At 42.6% G+C, this 17,971-nt stretch overlaps 1 protein-coding gene across 14 annotated transcripts in view; it reads left to right on the top strand.

Moving 5' to 3' along the window:
* The window catches only part of HHLA2 (HHLA2 member of B7 family), a 97,073-nt gene that overhangs the window by 36,479 nt on the left and 42,623 nt on the right, over positions 1 to 17,971 (top strand). The window contains exon 1 of one of the 14 annotated variants that reach the window (XM_070242859.1): positions 1,850 to 1,920. The exons of 12 other annotated variants lie outside the window; for them this stretch is intronic. The gene's annotated coding sequence lies outside the window, so the exon portion shown is untranslated. Of the gene's footprint in view, positions 1 to 1,849; positions 1,921 to 17,971 lie in introns of those variants that run through there. One more of the 14 variants, XM_070242854.1, reaches the window with a different exon arrangement.

Genomic DNA, 17,971 nt, shown 5'->3' with positions numbered 1-17,971 from the left:
TACTTAAGCAAGCTTCTCTCAGGTCGGCAGTGGGTGGTGCACATTTCCTGTCCAGCCAACCCCCACTGGACCTTCCTGTAAGTAACTCCCCAACAAATCCATGTCTCATTCGATGTTGCTGGGTCTCGTCTTTGGTCTCTCAGCAACCTATCCCACCCTGCTCACCCAACTGGGTGTGTAACACGAAACAACTACAAATTTATTATTCTATTTTTTTCCCTTACTACCTTGTAAGTTACACATTCTTTTGCAGTTCTTTTACTGGTTAGCCATGAGATTATGACATTCTTTTTTGGTTCTCAAAACCTTGTATTAACTGGAGTATATTCTCTTCATGGGCAATGCAAGGACCTGAGACTCCTTTTTAGATATCTCAACTCTTTTAGCCTCCTCTAAACTGTTGAAGCCATTATTGTTATGTCCTGTAATTCTGTCTATATTTTAAACTTTATTATTATTATATCATCATCATTAGTCTACTTGCTTAAATTTGCCCCATATTCACCTTTTCCTTGCTCTTCATTCCTTCCTGAATCTGAGCTTCTACCTGGTGTCATTTTCCTTCTGCCTGCAAAAACACGCCATTAATGTTTTTTCTTTTTTTTTGCTGAGCAAGATTCACCCTGAGCTAACATCTGTTACCAATCTTCCTCTTTTTTTTGCTTGAGGAAGATTAACCCTGAGCTAAACATCTGTTCCAATCTTTGTTTTTTATGTGGGACACCACCACAGCATGGCTGACAAGTGGTGCAGGTCCACACCTGGGATCCAAACCCACAAACCCAGCCACCAAAGTGGAGCACACCAAACTCAACTACTATGCCCTGGGATTGGCTCCCTTTTAGTGTTTTTTCAGTGTAGATCTACTGGTTACAAATCCTGTTTTGTGTGCCTTAAAATTGTTTATTTCACTTTATTCTTGAAATATGCTTTTGCTAAACTTACAATTCTATGTTAGGAGTTATTTTTTCTTCTTAGCACTTTGAAGATATTATTTTCTTGTCTTCTGGTCTCTATTAACTCTGTTTAAAAGTCAGTTACATGCCTCATTGTGGCTCTTTGGAAGGTAATCTGCCTTCTTTGTTACTTCTGACTGCTTTAAGATTTTCTTTTTCTTTGGTTTTTAACATTTTACTCTAGGGTACCTGGTTATTTTCTCTTTCTTCTACTTAGAGTTTTTTTGGCTCCTTAAATCTGTAAATTAATGTCCTTCAGTTTTGGAAAATTCCTATCCATTATTTCTTCAAATAATTCTTCTTACTCACTCTCCCTCTTTTCCCCCCTAGAATTAACTTATATAGCACTTTCTTACAGTATCTTCTGTTTCTTACCTACGTCTCTAATGTTTCCAATCTTTTGTTTCTCTTTGGTCATTCGGGATAGTTCTTTCTAACCAATCAATATTCCGGGCTACTAATTCTCTTTGACTATCTGAACTTTGTTAAATCAATTATTAAATTGTTGGGGACTTCAATTGTTATTTTCCAGTTCTTGTAGTTTCTGTTTGCTACTTTATTATGGTTTTCAGTTTCTACCAAAATTCTCTACCTTGTCCCCTTGAACAAAGTAAGTATGGTTATTTTGCCTCTATGTCTAAAACTCCAACATCTGAAGTGCTTGTGAGTTTTATTTTCAGTTATTTGTCTGTACAATTGTTCATCTTGTCTCTGAGTGTCTGGTTATTTTTTTATTGTGTGCCAGACATTGCATTTGCAAAAATGTTGTAGTAATAATTTTCAGCTTGAGATAATATCTTCTTGCAAAGAGGATTTATGTTTTATTTGTTTTAGTCATATGAGGTAATAATACTCTGGGATCACCTTAATCTGATTTCATCCACACAGCATGTAGAAGACTACTAATGCTACACAAGATGTTATGGTGATACCTCTTTCAAATGATGCTAAAATACCTCCTATGGTAAGTGGGGAGATAGGCAATCAGATTTTCAATATGATCTGTGCTGGTTATTTATTTAATACTTACTGTATACCAAGTAGTATTTTAAGTGCTTTCCAAATATCATTAAGATAATTCTTATAACAATGATTCTGAGGTGGACATTACTACTATCCCTAAGTTACAGATATAAAATTGAGGCAGAGAGGAGTTGGGTAAGTTGGCCAATGATACATGGCTTTAAATGGAAAAGCTGAGCTTTGAATCCAAGTAATCTGGTTTCAGAGTCTCTGATCCAAATCAAACGGTAGAGAGAGAACATTCTTTAGGGGAAACACACACAGGTTATTGTTTATGCCAATCCCTCTGAGCTCCCTTAGCTCAGTTCCTGGCTGCCTAATGTGTTGAAAGGGTAAACAACATTAACAAGATTACTTAAGATTTTTCTAGGGGCAAATTTTGTAAATTGTTACCAGGCTAACTTAAAGAAATTGATTTGGTAAGAGATAATGCTATTAGGTGAACTTAGACTTTGAGTACTATATTATTCTGGAAATGGTAAAGTTTGGACTCTTGGGGAAGGACAGTTAGGAATGGTACTCTTGACTTTGTCTACTGATTATGAATTTAAGAATGCATTATCCAACTATCATTTTGGCAGTAGTGCAAGGTATTTAGGGGGAAATCGCAATGGGATTATTATATGGGGGAGGTGACTTACTGAAAGAGATTTCAATTTGTGTCAACTCACTGCTGTGGTTCGAAATTGGAAGGAAGCAGAATGTGGGCTGTGTGGGGTCTCTGCATGCTCCTTTGCACTGAGAACAGCGAGTCTGGAGAGACTGCACCTTAGAACTCAGAATCTTTGCTTGATTCATGCGTGGGATTTTGTTTATTGTGTTTCTTTTCACAATGACTGCTCAGGCTGCTTCAGCATGAACAGTTGGCTCAGTACCCAGAGAGTGTTTGATTAGCTAAGTTAGGAAGCAAAATGCCATACACTATAGAGGAAATTTACCCTAGAATAAATGTAGATCATTTAGTCAAAGTGCTATACTCTCAGCATGCTAAAGCTTCCCTGGGAGAAAATGCCACCGGAGCTTTCTTAGAAGCACAAGTAAATAGAACCTGTTTTTGAGGGAACCTGGAAAGCATGACCTAACACATGATTCAGGATCAGGCAACATGAGCTTGGAGGGAAAGATGCCATAAAAAGAGAAAATAACCAGAGTGAGCCATGAAGGTAATCCTACAGAGAGCTTTAATGAGTCAGAACTGCTGGTTGCAAGTGACAGAAACTAGGTTCAAATCAGCTTAGTCACCGTCATTGAGAGATGGGAAAGAGGAACAAATTACTCTTTGGCTGACTATATTGCCTATCAGTATAAATTTGCACTTGTTGGAGATGGAGAGAGGGAGCAAATGTTTTCAACAGACCTAAACATGCTTTGGAGGACTCTGACGTAAGGAGGAAAAACGAGGAATGCACTGGTTCATGAGACTGGAACAACAGGCAGGGCCCTGATCACCCCTGACTGGATCCAGAGGCTAAAAAGTAGCACTGCTGCCCCCCCACCATCATCCAACCTAGCTTTGCTCTCTGCTCCTCTCTTTGTGGGCTCATTAACTCCTACTGTGGTTGTGCTTCTCCCATGTTGTTAGGGAAGAGGGACACAGGTACCTTTCCCTCTTCCTAGATTAGTCAGGCCTGGGACAGGTGTAGTATTAGTTATCTACCGCTGCATAACAAATCATCCCACACTCAGCAGTTTACAACAACAAACATTTATCATCTCACCCAGTTTCTGAGGGTCAGGAATCTGGAAGCGGCTTAGCTGGATGGTTCTGGCTCAGGGTCTCTCATGGCATTGCAGTTAAGGTGTTGGCCAGGGCCGCAGTCATGTAGAGGGGCTGTGGAAACTGCTTCCAAGCTCATTCATGTGGTTGTTGGTGGGAGGCTTCAGTTCCTTGCCACGTGGATCTCTCCACAAGGCTGCTCACACAGCATGGCAGCTGGTTTCCCCCAGAGTGAGTGATCAGAGTGGGAGAAACCAAAACGGAAGCCACACTGTCTTTTATAACCTAACCTCAGAGGTAACATCATTTCCACTGTATTCTCGTGGTCACACAGACCAACCCTGGCACAGTCTGGGAGCACTACACAAGGGTCTGCATACCAAGAAGTAGAATGATCATTGAGGGCCTTCTTAGAGGCTGCCTACCACAGGTACTGTACTAGGCAGAACTCAAAGCTGACCCCAGGATTCTTGCTTCCGGGTGTACGCACTCTGTATAATTCCCTTCTCTTGAGTGTGGGCTGAGCCTGTGGATATGATTGGGTAGTCATGGCCTTGATTAGAATACATTATATGACAAAGGTGAGGGGATTTTGCAGCTGTCATTAAGGTCCCCTATCAGTTGATTTTGAGGTAACCAAAAGGAAGATTATTCTGGGTGGGCTTGACCTAAGCAGTGAGTCCTTTACCAGAGGGTCAGAGACCTGAAGCAACTCTCCTGTTGGCCTTGAAGAAGCCAGGAACCATGCTTGCTCCATGTTGTGGAGAAGGCCGTGTGCCACAATGGTGGGGGGCCTCTAGTTGCTGGGGCCCCAGCCCTACGGCTGCATGGAACCGGATTGCGCTAACAGTCAGTGAGCTTGGAAGGGAACTTGAGGCCTCAGATGAGATAGCAGCCCTGGCTGACACCTTGGCTGCAGGCTGGAGAAACGCAGAGCATAAGATGCAGTGAAGCTGTGCCTGGAACTCCTGACCCACAGAGAGTATGAGATGATAAATGTGTGTTGTTTTCAGCTGTTAAATTTATGGCAGTTTGTTATGCAGCATGGAAGACTAATATAGGGGCCCGCCTGTGAAAGCGGAGGGCTAGGTGTGTGCCATCTCTGTCAATCTCTCCTCATATTGTGAATTAGGAGGAAGATCCCCAAGGAAAGAAAAGTGCTGTTAGAGAAACGAGGGGATAGTAAAGACTGCTAGGCAAACCAAGCTTGCTGTCCTAGTTTATTATAATATTTCAAACCTGGGGACTCTAGCCATTTCAAAGATCTGAATCACCAAGCAAACAATATTCTCACTAATGTCCAAAACCTTGTTCTCAAAATGTTGTCTGTGTATGACCTGTAATGCAACTCTCTGGAGTGTGTTGAAATAAAGGCTCCCAGGCCTCACTCCAGATGTATTGACTCAGTCTCTATGGGGTATAGCTTAGGGCGATGCATTATCCTTATCTCATTTCATAGAATTTTTTATTTTGAAGATTTTCAAAATCAGAAGAAGGTTGAAGGGAACAGTACGATAAACACTGGTATGCCTTTCACCAAGAATCATCAACTGTTAAGATTTTACCCAATTTCCTTTATTTCTCATATACATATTTATATATAATTTTATTGCTGAACCATCTGAAAGTAAGTTACAAGCGTTATGACACTTTACCGCTAAACCCTTTGGTACCTATCTCCTACTAATGAAGTCTCCGCATATAGCCACACACCCTTATCACACTGAAGAAATGAAACGTTGATGTATTATCTAATATACGGTCCATTTTGTCCAGTAGTCCTCAAAATGCCCTTTAGATGATTGCTTCTTAAAATCTGATCCATAAACCAGCAGCTTAGACATCACTGTATTGTGATAAGAATCCGGTGACTCATATGCGCATCCATTTGAGAAGCCCTGTAGTAAGTTTTTGATCAAAGACTTAATCAAGGATCCCATTGCATTTTGGTTATCAATGTTTTCTTTACTTTCTGGCATCTTTAAACTAGAATAGTCTGTGTTTTTTTCTATTTTTCTATTTTCTCCTTTTGCCCTCTTTTTACTTACCTCCCTTCCCTCTATCTACCCTGGCAAAAATTACGGAAATTTAAAAACCTTTCTGTGCTTTTGAATCTAACCACAGAAGTCTGTGTAAGGGCTTAATGAGAGAGACAAGCAGGATGTCAAGGAGTATGTTAGCAAGTCACATCACTAGGAGGTGACAGGTTTCATGAAAGATGGGGCACTACTATGGATCTTGAAATCACAGGTGCTGATGACAAGGAAAACGACTGATGGGGGTAAGCATGATGCGTTTGGGAAACCAAGTTAGTTGGTTTTCTCTGGCAGCTAGTTCAAGAAACAAAGAACATCCATTTTAAAAGGTAAGTTGGAGCTTGATTCATAAGCAATCAAAAATCTTAATTTAAAAAATTTCCAGACTCATAGAAAAATGAAGGCTATTTAATTATGAAAATAAAACTATCTCTGGGTGACAAGACTAATGAGTTTTAAGTTTTTTACTGTATTTTCTGCCAGTCTTTTGCAAAAAGGAATCATTATAAAAGCCTGACTTGTATTATAAATTCATATGAGAACTTCCCATAATATTAAATATCAATCCAGCCTTTAAAATCACCTCTTAACGAACGTACATTTACATACTGTATTTTATTTCCCCATATTATTATTTTAATCTTCCCCCATTATTGGGCATTTAAATTACTTCCCATTCTTCACTGTAACAACAAGCTTTGTCCATGCATCTCTTACATCTCTGATTATTTTCTCATACTAGAGTCCTAATAGGGTTGCCAGGCCAAGTTTCCAACAGACCCACGCTGGTGTGTGCCCAGCTCACACTGACTCCCTCAGAGGCTCCACTGTGCCATCCTTCCCAGGCCTTGTCCCCAGTCATCCTCATCCAGGAATGCAGCCCCTGGAATGGTGCCTGTGGCACATCCTAACAGACTCCATTGTCCTTCAGAGTTACCCAACCAGGGGCTCTGATGCTGCAGAGTCTACCTACAGGTGGTGGTGGCTGGAATCCTGTCAAACCACGCTTGGTGCTCAACGGCTTGTGATAGGAACCCCCTATGAGGCCATAAGCACAGGAACAGCAGTGAGGCAGGCCCAGCAGGCATGTAAACAATTTGCTCATGCAGTAATTTGCTTGATGGAATGCTAAATCTCCAGTTAGGTAGGATGTGGAGTAGTACATGTCATTGTAACTTTATCTGGGTGAAGATCAGGCCTAATGTCAGTCTGTACCACTTTTTGGCCATATTGATCGAGGATATGGAAGAAGGCTGACTGGAGGATTGAGGAAAGGGGTGTGAGCATGGAACATTCCAAATAGATCCGGAGCATGAGACTGTTCAGGAGCCCCTTGAGCAAGCATGAAAACAAGGCTGAGCTGAGCTGACTCCATAAACGCCTGTTCACATGATTGAGAGCCTCTTCTGTAGTGGAGGCTTTCTGGTGAGTGTTCACATGGAGGACGAATAAGGCAGCTGTGAGAGTAGGGATGCAGGCTCTGTATAGACTCCACCACACAGCCTTCCCCGTCATCAAAGCAGACCAGGCTATGCCACAGCTGATGCTCGATTTGTCAGCCTTAGAGACCAGCCCACATCTCTGATGTGGCATCATACCTAGCGAAGACCTCAGCTCCTTGTTGCATTATATTCAACAGCATTCCCCTTTTGCACCTCCTCCTGTCTGAGCCTCTGCCAGAACTACCAGCTGCAGACTTGTTGAATGCTTCTTATACCATCTTGTTATCCCATCCAAATTGGCTGTGAAAGGAGTTCCCTGATCAAAACAAAGAAAGAAGGCCATGGGCTAATTCAAATGTAATTCACTATTTTATGTTCCCTATCAGTGACACAGTCAGCCTTCTAACATGGCGGAATGGCCTCTAAAAACTTGGTACTGCAATCTTCCGGGACATCTTCCACCTGATGGCATAGCTACGCAGAAGACTGGTCAGGCTCTGAACCAGTGTTCCAGATAAAACACTGACTGTCTCCCCATAGGTAGAACCCATGGATCTAGGAACCATGGCGTGAGGAGGGACTGATGTGTCTAACAATTGTAACTAGTTAACCTACTCTGAACATTTTTGCTCACCGTCGCTTTTAGTACTGAAGGGAGGGATGCTGTCATCATGGGATCCAGTGCAGTTTTTCTGAATTGGAAGCTGAAACTGGTCATTTGGGCTCTTCATCCCAGGGGACAAATGGCAGAAAAATGGGATACTGTATTGGCTGGGGTGACCGACCTTGCCTAGTCAAGGGACTTGCGATTGTACATCTAGGAGGAATATAATAGGAACTTAGTGGGTCTCTTCCTTTTTCTGATATTCTCACTGGGAGAGGTTTATGGGAGACTATTGCCCTTCTATAGGTAAGACCACTGAGAACTGAAACAGCTCAAGAATTAGGGTTCAGGCTACCCCACTGGGGAAAGAGCTAAGGGACTGGCAGCAGGTAAGGAGATCGCAGAATGGGTAACAGAAAAGGGGGGCATAAATACTAGCTCTCTGATTAGTGCAGAGAGAAAGACTGTAGCCCATTTCCTTGCCTGCTGTGTCATGACTTAGAACAAAATCTCTTCTCTTCTTTTCTGTCTGCATTGTATGTAGAGTGTGTTGCTAGTGTAAAGCATTTCTTTTGGACCATGGACTGAAGGAAAATTTGAGGGGGAATGGATATCATCTAAAGCAGAGCTACTCAAAGTGGGGGTCTGCAGGCTGGCGCCAGTCTGTGAACTATTGATTACTGGTTCATGATGCAAGAAGTATAGAAATAGAAAGTATTAAAAATTACTCTGTCAAATTGCTATCAAAAGTTCTATGCCGACCGTACGGAATAATAAAAAATTGAGGCTAGCATTTTATGTTTAATTTCATTTTTATAGCAATGGTTTTTTTATGGCATTTTTCTAATGAATTTGTCCACAACAGGTTAGAAACAAAAATTTATTGTTCCATTACTACAGAGAGTGTAAGGAGCACAGATCTCGATGAGCAGTGACCTTGCGAAATCTGTTTTTACTCCTGGATGCAGCAGCTATGTGTGAAGGAGGACTGCTCCTCACTGTGAAGGAAGTGAGTGAGGTTGCCACTGTCCACAGAGGGCTTGGGTGGTGGTAGGTGGAGGCAGCTTTGACTGTACGGGAACACGTGTGTGTGCTGGGCAGCCAAAGGTGCGTGTATGGAAATCACCAATCAGCTGACTGCTGTCTTGTGAACTGTGTCGCCCTCTCTCCCTCCCCGCCATGGTTGACTTTCCCAAGAGTAGAAGTATGTAACCACTGCTTCGTCTCTCCAACGTGGAAAGTGGAACAGTGACCCAGTCAGGCGGAAGTTGATTGGAACTGATTCACCATACAACAGAACCCAAGAAGTCTCCAGGGTTCCTGTTGTCAGCTTTCCTGGAATTGTCTGGTCCTTTGCTCTTCTTAAAGCTTGGTTGTTCTTCTTTCAGTTCTGGAGCTCCTCAGCATCCTCATAAATTCTCTTCTTGCTTAAGCCTTAAATCTGTCGCTTGTCACTAACTCACCTTAGATGATACAAAAGGTCTTGCAGTTTTAAAGCCGTTTGATAAATTTTGTCAAATTTCTTTCCAGAAACTTGTATATTAGTGTATACCATCACCAATGATATGAGTGACTATCTCTAAGTATCTTTCCCAGAACTGAATATTAAATGTGTCTGTGTATATGTCTGTCTTCTATCTATCTATCTAATCTTTGTCATTCTGCCAGGTTGAAAGTGGGAACTTAGAGTTTTTTTCATGTCTTTGAATATTATCGAAGGTAAATTTTGGGGGGATTATGTGTCAGGAAACTTTTATATGCAAGTTATAGAAACCAAATTCAAATTAACTTAAGTAAAAAAGAGATTTTGTCAGCACACGTAAAGTGGAAAGATACGAGGGTAGTTATAGAATTGAATTCAGAGTGTAGGAACCAAGGCCATGCATATTGGCAGGCACTTATGTCTGCTCAGGTGCACTCACCTGGTTGCCATCACTCTCTCACCCCCAGCCTCTCTGTACACTCCGCATCATTTTTTTGTTTTTTAAAGATTGGCACCTGAGCTAACAACTGTTGCCAATCTTCTTTTTTCTTTTCCTGCTTTTTTTTTCTCCCCAAATCCCTCAAGTACATAGCTGTATATTCTAGTTGTGGGTCCATCTAGTTGTGGTATGTGGGATGCCGCCTCAACGTGGCCTAATGAGCAGTGCCATGTCTGCACCCAGGATCCGAACCGGTGAAACCCTGGGCCGCGGGAGCGGAGTGCGCGAACTTAACCACTTGGCCCCTGGGGCTGGCCCCTCACTCCGCATCATTGATTGATTTCTTTCTGTCAAACAGTTGGCTTCATGAGGCAGGAACTATTGCTGCCAGTAGTTCTAAACACATCCTCCCAGCCTGCAAGCCTTGTAAAAAAAGATCTTCTTCCTGAATGTCCAGAAATGCTTTGGCCTCTTTAGATTGCTTGCCCATTCTTTGGACGGGTTGCCATGACTTGCCATGCCTGGATCATTAGTCTATCCTTAGTTGCCATGGTAGGGTAGGAAGTTGTGACCAACAGTGACTGACAGTCGCCTCAGAATGAAATGAAACGGGCAAGGAGGGTTCCCCTGGAGGCAGGGTTACTGGGCAGGCAGAAAGTCCTCCTACTCATTTAGCAGGAGCTCTTGATTTTTGAGCAGACTGATTACATGTTGGAATCAATGTTTGAAGAAGACTAAGACAGCAATTATAGATAAGTTGGGTGACCATATAATTTATCACCAAACTGGGACACTTTTGAAAGTGAAATAGGCTACTATTAATGATCAGTGCAATGCATGTTCACCTTATTTGGAGAGCTGAGCAAGTGGAAGCAGAGAGGGCTCTTTGGAATCAGTGCAGGAACCTCTTTCCTGATGTGAGAAAGATCTAACAGTAGTTTATAGTTATAAAAACATACATGGCTTTACAATCACCATCAACCATTTGCTAAGAGAAAGTAACTTCTTAGAACTAGGGCCAAAACTCATGAAAAGGTCAAGATTCACAAAAAGGCTAAATCTACACAGAAAGGAACCATTTGCCCCTTGATATTTGGTTCTCAGGGGAATAACCTTGGGGTGAATCTCTGATGTCACTTGTGAGGTTTCATAGCAGAGTGATTAATAGAAGGCTTTGAAGTCATGAGCGTGACGTTGTTTGAAGTCTTGACTTTTTCATTTGCCAACTGTGACCTTGAGCAAGTTACTTAACCTCTCTAAACCTCAGTGTCTCCATCTCTAAAACGGAAGTTAAAATAATTCACATGACTCTGTTTAGATCTATGGTGTGTATAACATTACTACATGCTTACTAGCACTGAAATGCTAGCTGCTAATATTACCACATGGGGTAATAAATGCAGGAGAAAAGAGGAAACTGTAGATTTTTTTTTTCAGCAGATAGGACCGCCTAGTAAATATTGTTCATTTGTTCATACTGGTTCTTTCATCCATCTTTATTTACTCACATGATCTGCTTTTCTGATCTGCCAATTCCTCTCCCTAAGCTCCATACAAATACAGAAAACGCCTCATTTTGTGGCAAGATTGCAGTAGGTGAATGTCTCCCGTGTGGTTTAAGAATGTCTTTGGGTTTGTCACTTTGCCACTAAGACCTTTCAAAAATGATTTCTGGGTTGGTAGGGAGAAAAGTCCAGTTCGCAGATTTTGAGTAGTCAGTATGTAATGAGAAGGGGTGGCAATAGATGTGGTCCCAGATACAACTCGGAAGGTAAAGGTAAGTGGGAATTAGGGTCCTGACTAGAGGGAAAAGCAGGGTGGAGAAATGTCGCAGTGTTTTTGTAGGCTGTGGAAGAGAAAAGGGGACAGGATCTAGGGAAGAGAAAGGGGACAGAATTGAGACAGGGAGGAATTGCCAGAAGACGGTTTGATAGAGAGGAGAGTAGAAGAGAGAATGCGTATTTGTCAAAAGTGGTAGCTGATCTTTGGAGAGTAAGGACTGGAAGCCAAGGCAAGGAGAAGCAGTCATCCTTCCCGAGGGAATCACGCCAGGCCTGGATCTCACTGCCTGAACAGAGGTGGACAAAGATGCCTGCCTGTGAAAATTCCTCCTTTCAGCACTGGTTGTTCTTTCTCTCCCCATCTCCATCCCTGAATTTTACAGCATCTTTACTGAACCCAGAAAACCCCCTAGGAGAATTTCTAGCTTTAGAAACAAATAGAACTGAGCAGAGGCTGACCGACCAGCTGTGTCTGGCCAGCTTGGTCTGTGAGTGGACCGATACAGCCATGTGTCTGAGTGAGTCAAGCTCACGTACTGTGCATTGAAAGGTCTACAGACCAACTTAGAGCTTACACTGTCCCTTCTTTAGTTTCTACTTTATAAATTTGATGCTAAACTTATGACATTGAAGTATACATAATTATATCATGACCTGTCAAATTCATCTTTCTACCAATATTCAAGTCCTAGTTGTATACTATGAAGTTACTTTACTACTTTATAGCCTTGTTTTTAAAGTCCCCCTGAAAACAAGAATGTGCTCTTTCTTTCTTGGAAAGAAATAAGGAGAAACAGGGGCCCTGGAGAGTAAAACAGCCAAACTCTTTTCTAGTTGTTTAATAGAAAACTCCATATTTGCAAGATGCTGCTTCAGCTGAGAATCAGTATTTTCCTCTTAATGTTGAAACTAAACAGGAGTTTTAAGGTTAACGTGTTTCTGTTGTTAGAAACCTCTTCCTATAAAAAACATAAGGCACATTAAACTTACTATAAACTTTCAATGGTTCATAACTAGTGTTTGTTTTAGCTTCAAGATTAAAAGTGGTTTTGCTATGATTAGCAAGCAAATGTGTGTCTCTAACCTTGCTCTGTTAAAAGATAACTTCTTTCAGTGTCTTGTTGTGGTGGGAGGAAAGATTTTTTTCTCATTGATTTATGTGTGTAGACAAAAGTGGAGCCTGCTTTCTGTGCCAGTAGTGCTTCATTAAGTGAAAGAGTTATTTTTATTTTGTGTCACTTTGGACCATTTGGAGACAGTTGAAGACCCAAATCACAGCAGTTTAAATATACTCCTTAAATAACAGGAAGTCTAAAGGTGGAAGATCCAGAACAGACAGCTACAGGGACTAACAATATCAGTACAAATCCAGATTCTTTCCATCTTTCTATCTTTTTGCTCTGTCATACTTTTTATGTTGACTTTTAAATCCTCATATTTGTTTCTCCACATTTTTAAAATGGCTGCTGATGCCCCAGTCATCAAATTAATCCTCAGAAAGTAGAAGGAAGGGGGTTGCCATCAAGTTTTGTTCCCGCATCTATCCCTCTTATAAGGACACAGAACTTTCCACAGAAATCCTTCCAATGGACCTCTGTGTATGTCGCATTGTCCAAAACAGTGTCAAAGAAATTTTTATTTCAGTTTGATTTCAGCAGTTCATTTTGGAGGCAAAGCAGTGCAGAGGCTGGCCACACTTTCCTACTTCCGTTGGGCTCAGAGTTAGAAGGAGGAAAAGGCAAACATGTAGCCATTATAGTTGGGGTTCAATACAGGAGTCGTGTGAACATGGTTAATTGCTGGACTCTCAATTCCCAAGAAAGTCGGGAAGTTCTGACTGGTTTCCACCCCTCACATCAGGCCCAAATTGTCACCACCCCAGCTCCTCCTTTCCCAACGCCCACGCTGAGCCAATCATAGTCATGTCATTTACCTTTGCTGGACCCTTTCTCGGTTCCCCTTGTCACTGGAGGTGGTCACGCCCTGCACAGGGCTGGGCAGAGAAGGAGTTCTGTTAGCAAGGAAAGAGAGGAATGACACCGGTGTCTGCCACAGTGTCCTTTCACGTTTTATCCATTTCACACTGTTAAGTTTGCTTTTAAATGGTTTCCTGTCACATTGACTGAGTAGATGCTCTCAGGCTGGCTCCTTTTATCCATCCGCTATAATCCCAGTGGTGTGATCTTTCTAGAACACAACATTAGCTTCATCATTAGCTCTCTATTTCCTTAGTGTGGCCTACAAGCACCGTCATAGTCTAGCCTTTGCACACTTTTCCAGCATTTTATCTTCCACGCTGCCTGCGTGGTATTTAGGATCTCTCTTGCAGCTGCATCCTTGTTATATTGTCTGCCTCGGCTATCTTCCCTCCCCCACTTCCCTCTATTCTTCCTCACAGGCTAGTGTCTCCTCCTTTTTCAAAACTGATGCTTCGAGCTTTCTTTAACACCCTGCCTCCACTAAGATCAAGTGTTTTCCTCTGTCCTTCCACAGCGCCTGGTGGGAGTTCTTGTGCCGCCTGTGTCTCTGTGCTATGATTTATTTGTTTATGTGATCCATCCATCTTCTGAGACCAGACTGAGTTTTTTGAGATCAGGGATTGTGATTCATCCCTGTACAGTTTGTGACTCATAGGAGATACTCAAATGGTATGTTTTTAATGGCAGGAAGCTTGGCAGATGATGGAGTAGAGTACCACGCAAAGAAAGATCTAGTCCTATTTCCTAGGAGGTCAGGATAAACTGGAGCTATTTTATTTTCTCTTGTTTCTCAGAACTTTAACATTTTCTGACTCTAATTCAGGAATGGATTGTGAGTAGAAGATAGGGCTGAAGCAATGGAGCTTTACAAACAAAGTTATTTGGCAGAATTGACTGAGCTGTGCAGAAAACTCATTGGTACAAAGCCAGCCTGATAACCGCAGTACTTTGGAAATGGCCCACTGAGCTGTGTACACAGAGCTAGGCCTGCAGTCTCTCTCCTCGTGCGCACCTGCTACTCAGGTTGGCTACAGCTTTAGATTCTAAGGACTGAAAGCCACCACTTCAGGTGTCCACAGGCACACGCACTTGCCAGAGAGCAGTCCTTTATAAAGCATCACTTAATAAAGGCTCCACGCGGTCTACGCAGCTAGGAGTAAGTCTTGTAAAGATTAGGTTGCGCCTATTCTTCACTCCAAATCCTTGGTTCTGATATTCCATTACTGGTCCCTTGACTTCAGCGCCTTGTTAGGTGGATCCAAGGAGGAGTTCTTTACTTCTGATTTGAAAGGATGACATGGGGATGGAGTCCGAATGGGTAATCTCACACTGAGGAATGAGGACTACTGAATATATCACTTACCACACAATAGATGTATTTAAATATAACAACCATGCCATCATAGGATGGGATTCTGATATCAGAATTAGGTGATAAACTTAAGGCAACATTAGGAAGGAACCTCCTAGTGCACTCTAGCAGATTCCTTGACCCCCACATACTCCTGCTCCTCAGCTGTGTTATAGAAACTTTGTCTCACGTTATCTGTGGTCAGAGTTCACTCTATCAGTTCAGAGCTTTCATTCCTTTAGTCGAAATCCTCACAATGACACAAATCAGGCCCAGTAATTGGTCTAGTCAAAAAAAAAAGTTGAGTATTCAAGTTATATATTTTGAATGTTTTTAAAATTAAAATATACAAATGTCTATCCATTTTCTAGTATTTTGAGTGGAGGAGCTCAAGGCCTTGTTCTGAGTAGGGGGGGCCACTGTTTGATTTTCTCTATTATCTTCCTTGCACAAACTAAATCAATAATGCGCCATCCCGTATGTCCAGTTTTTGTTTCTTGAAAGTGGCCAGAGAACTTTGCGTTCAGATTGTTAAAGTCCACCTCCTTCTAGATCTTTACAGTTTGCTTTCGGTCTTTCCCTATTGTCTTCCCACACCTAATCCAATAGCAAAATTTTCTTCCCTCCTTCTTTGTCACTGCCTTAATTTAACCTTTCTAAAACATTCATCTTATTCACTTTAGTTGTTGGAGAAACACCAAGTTTGTCTTGTCCTTCCATTTAATCAATTAACAAAACGTTTAGTTGAATTACTCAGTGATGGTGACCCACTGAACTGGTGGGAGTAGAAGTAGACAGAAACAGCAGACTGGCTTCTCAAGGCATTTGGTGCCGTGGGCATCTATCAGCGTGCTTTAGAGGGAGGGGTGATGGTTTCCAAGAAGGCCTCGGCCTTACATGTGCACATGTTCCGAACTCACTTCACTTAATGGAGTCTTGTTCAATTCCTTCCCACCTTGACCTGCTCAACAAAATGCCTCCATCTGCCTTGTTAACCCTGGCGTTTTCTTTTGTCTGTTGTCCTGGCTTTGCAGCATTCTTGCTGAAAAAAGGCCCACTCTGTCCAGCTCTATTCTTTTGTGTATAGAGGATATTAAGGAGGATTATATAATGTACCCTTTGGGTGAGAAGGAACACTTGCCGACAGGAGTCTGAAGTGGGAAAGGGTGCTCGGAGGCTCGAGAGTGCCTGGCCCCTTCTGTGCAATGTGGTTTCCTGTATACGAGCTTTGTCTTGGGCTCTGCTCCTAGGGGACCAACCCCACTGGAGATGGGGATTTGTGGTCAGGTAATGAAGGAGTGTTTTCAGGAGAAAACTGTAAGGTAGTGTGGGAAGCAGGATGGGGCAGAGGTAGAAGCTAAGCAAGGATGTGGCTTCAGGTGAAGTCTCAGCCTCATTCCAGGGGCGCTCAGGACCACAGAATGTCTCTTGCCTTGAAGCCACTGCTGAGCGGGGAATAGGGGAGGAGTGTCACTCCCAGAACCACAGCTCCATCACCTAAGGGCGATGCACTGAAGGAGGTTGCAGTCATGTGACCAGGTGGCAGTAGCTGAGCAAAGTATGCACAAAAGCTGAGCTGATAACAGTGATCTCAGGGGACCTAGGCAGCCGATCAATGGTCTGCTAACATAGCAAAATATGAGGTATGAAACAGGTGGCATTTTTGAAATAGTTACTTTTATTGGATCCAATTTATGAGCCTCCCTAGATTTTCTTGGCCTCCTCTGTCTTCTGGGCTCTCAGCTGGTTGGACAAAATCCCTGGCCCCAATGCCATTGCCTCATCTCCAAACGGCAGCAGCTGACCCCACCTCCCCTGTATAGGCCAACTTCAGGACGTCCTCCATCATACCCACCACAGTGGGAGCTGCAATAGCCACAGAGTCCAACATGACCTGAGGAGACTCAGAGAGGCTGTGGATTTCCCTGTCCCGTGTTTCCAGACTGAAAATGCTGATGAATAAATGAAAAGTAATAGCATGTTTTGGAGTATGTGAGGAAGCCATTTGGTTTAAACCTAATTCGGCCTGACCTTGTTTTTCCAGAAAGTCCTCACGTGGCCTGTTGAGCATGCATTGTACATCTGCTTTAACCATTTGCAATGTCCCAAAGACAAGCATGATGCCCCTAAAGATAGGGATGTTACCTCCCCCCATACCAGCATTTCTTTAAGAATAAGCATTTCTTCCCAGAAACTAAGGATTAATTACTGATCTGTTTAACTCATCTCATGACCACTGACCTGCTGAGCACCTACCTACTGTGCTCACCTTGTGACCACTGACCTGCTATTCCAGCAAGGCATCTCAAGACTGTTGTAAAAGGGACATTCTTGTCATATGTCACGTATGCTCTTTGTTCTAAGATGGTAAATAAGCACTCTGCACACCCCATTTCTTCAGAGTTCTCCTTCCTTGGGGAAGGTAGTTTCTCCTGCGCTATAATGCTCAAACTGACTCATATAGTAAAACTCACCCCAATTTTGATGTATGGGTTGATTATGGATTATTTGTGTCAACAGTGCCATACTGTGAGGCATGACATCTGGCTTACTTAGTGACTGTCCCAAGGGGCCAAGTGCACAGCCAGGAAGAGCACAGCAGTTAAAGCCCCACGGGGAAAACTTTGACCAAGGGAGAAAACCTTTAGATGAATTCGTTTTGCTCTCTTCCTCTGACGGATTGTGCTGAAGTGTGGTGGTTCTCTAGAGGATGCCTGGAGATGGTCCCTGTGACTGAGCCAGGGGCTCTGTTTTCTGTTCTAAAGCATGGCGAGCAAGGCAACCACCACTTACTATCTGCTTGCTTTCTTCCTTGTCTCACTTCCCCTTTTCCTCCACTCTGCTGCCCTGCACATCTGCAGCTCCCCAAAGATGTATCAGCATCTGCTTTTAGCCTGGTTTCCAAACCAACCAACCAAGAACCACTTCCCCTCCCCCCCAAAACAGAGCCTGAAGCAAAGACAGTACCCCTAGAGACTGAAAGTTTCAACCCAACATATGAATCCTCAAGGGGCAGATTTTCACTGTAAAATATCTGGGGAGATTATTTTGAGTAAAGAGAGAGTAATCCTAAAATTGTTCTTTTGTTCCTTTTTCTCTCTAAACAAAGTCAATCCTATTAAAATCTAGGTGGATGCTAAGGAGAAATCCCTAGGATGCT

The sequence above is a fragment of the Equus caballus genome, chromosome 19 (assembly GCF_041296265.1).
Source record: "Equus caballus isolate H_3958 breed thoroughbred chromosome 19, TB-T2T, whole genome shotgun sequence".
Classification (NCBI taxonomy): Eukaryota; Metazoa; Chordata; class Mammalia; order Perissodactyla; family Equidae; genus Equus; species Equus caballus.
The sequence above is the reverse complement of the archived record's forward strand: the minus strand, read 5'-3'. Positions and strand labels throughout refer to the sequence as shown.